Genomic DNA, 2,567 nt, shown 5'->3' with positions numbered 1-2,567 from the left:
CCAAGGCTCTATTCTGGGGCCTCTTCTGTTTAAAGTCTACATGCTCCCACTGGCCCAGATTATGGGGAACAACAAAATAAGTTACCATAGTTATACAGACAACACACAAATTTACATAACCTTATCGCCAGGGGACTATAGTCCAGTACAAAAACTGACTAAGTGCATTGAGCAAATTAACGACTGGATGTGCCAGAACTTTCTGAAATTAAATGAAGGAAAAACTGAGGTGGTTGTTTTGGAGCAAAAGAGGAACGATTAAAAGTCTGCGCTCAGCTTCAAACAACAATAAGAAAAACAACAGACAAAGCCAGAAATCTGGGTGTAGTCATGGACTCAGACCTGAATTTTAACGCCACATTAAGACAATTCCAAAGTCAGCTTACTATCACCTTAGAATATATCAAGGGTTAAAGGACTTAGTGTCAACAGGACTGGAAAAACTGGTCCAGCTTTCATTCTCAGTAGACTTGACTACTGTAACGGGTCTTTACAGGTTCCCTAAAAAAATCAATCAGACAGCTGCAGCTGATTCAGAACGCTGCTGCTCGAGTCCTCACTAAGACCAAGAGACTGGATCACACATCCAGTTCTGAAGTCTTTACACTGGTTTGAGTCTCAAAGAATTGATTTCAAAGGACTTTGGCTAGTTTATAAATCACTTAACGGTTTAGGTCCAAAATACATTCGATCTGCTACTACACTAGAACCACCCAGACCTCCAGGTCATCTGGGCAGGTCTACTTTCTGTCCCCAGAGTCAGAACTAAAGGGTGAAGCAGCTTTCAGTTTCTATGCTCCTCATATCTGGAATAAACTCCCAGAAAACTGTAGATCCGCTGCTATCTCAGTTCTTTTAAATCAAGGCTGAACCTTTCTTTTTGATGCTGCCTTCTTTAAATAACTGCTCATTTCTTAATGTTAATTTCTTATGTGCACTGTAACTTTTGTTCTTGTGTTTATGTGTCCTAATGTTTCTTTTTTGTTTTTAACTGTCTATCATGTGTTTTATCGGTTTTAATGTGTGATTTTTAAATATTTGTACTTGTGTTTTATCGTTAACTGATTTATGTAAAGCACTTGAATTGCCCGGTTGCTAAAGTGCTTACAAATTAAAGCTGGCTTGCTTGCCTTGCCTAATCCTTGGTCTAAAACCTTTGCTAATTCTTTGTAGGCAACATTAAATTCCGACATTGTTCAACACTTGCAGTTATTTTCGGTTTGGTTTTGACAATGGTTCACAACTCTGCGCTAACCCACAAATTCATCAGTAACGTCAACTATATAGATAGACTAATAGTAATTTAGCCAGCTAGCTATCTAGCACACCCCTGTCTGTCTGCCTCTCCTCTTGGTTGGGAAACAGACCCAGGCACCCAAGTTAGAACAGCGGCCATTTGTAACGTTACACCTCCGTTAGCGTTACCAGTGTCCCCCGCCACCCTAGCTGAATTTGCCAAACAAAAGCGGCTGACCGTGTCCCTCTCCACATAAAATGCAAAAACCTGTGTGCCACCTTCACTGGGTTTACTCATATAGCATGTCCCAAGTATTCTTCATCCTTATCCTTAATTAAACCCCCAAAAGAACCAACTGCACACCTTTTCTATAAGATAGGCTAGTGTGGGTTTTCAGGGTTTTCTTGTGATCAGTGTTTTCTAAGCTTTAAATTAAAACCCTACATTGCTGGTCCAGGTGAGGCTTGAACTTACAACCTCGGCATGACTCCACAGGTTACTGTCATATAAGTACCACGTGCTGGCCGATTGCGCCACTGGAGCCTGGAGGTTTTTCAAGTTCAGTTCCTGGAAAATGACTAAATGGATGGAGCTATGCTGGGGTCATCTACAGCAACAAACATTACAGCTGAATAGTTAGGTACAAAAAAGAGCCTTTTTCCTGTTCAAAAAGGAATGTGATTCCTTAAAGGAAGCATGCCTCGCACATTTCAATAATCTATTTATAGGAGAGTTATGTAACAATTGGATGCGTGTGGCAGACCTCTTACAGGTCAGCTCTTTATAACCTATTCTGTACATAATAAAGGAATTGTACACTGCTTGTGGAAATATTTCCTTTTCTGTACTTTATGACAACATGTGCTCTGTGATGAAGATGGAAATTGCCCCCCCAGTGAACCTAACAGGAAAAGTAGGGGGCTGTTGCACAAAAGTAGAATAAAGAAATCCAGTTTAACTGAAAAAGGACAAGCCAGGTGTAGATAGTTGGAAGAAGAGCACTTTCACGGCTTTCTTAAATAGACAAAATAAGACAGTAAAAATCACAGATTTACTGATACAGAAATGGAGAAGACACATTGTTCATACTTTATACAGAGTGAGCAGCAGCTTCTTGTTGAAGTATGATAATTAACAATAATTAATTGGGGTGGCAGCAACTCAGTCAGTAGGGAGTCGGGTTGGGAGCCCAAAGGTCGCCTATTCAAGTCCCCATGCAGACCAAAGCATGGTGGTGGACTGGTAGCTGGAGAGGTGTCTGTTCACCTCTTGGGCACTGCCTTGGTGCTCTTGAGCAAGGCACCAAACCCCCAACTGCTCGGGGCGCCTT

This window comes from Etheostoma spectabile, chromosome 21 (genome assembly GCF_008692095.1).
Source record: "Etheostoma spectabile isolate EspeVRDwgs_2016 chromosome 21, UIUC_Espe_1.0, whole genome shotgun sequence".
Classification (NCBI taxonomy): Eukaryota; Metazoa; Chordata; class Actinopteri; order Perciformes; family Percidae; genus Etheostoma; species Etheostoma spectabile.
This window is presented reverse-complemented; position numbering follows the sequence as displayed.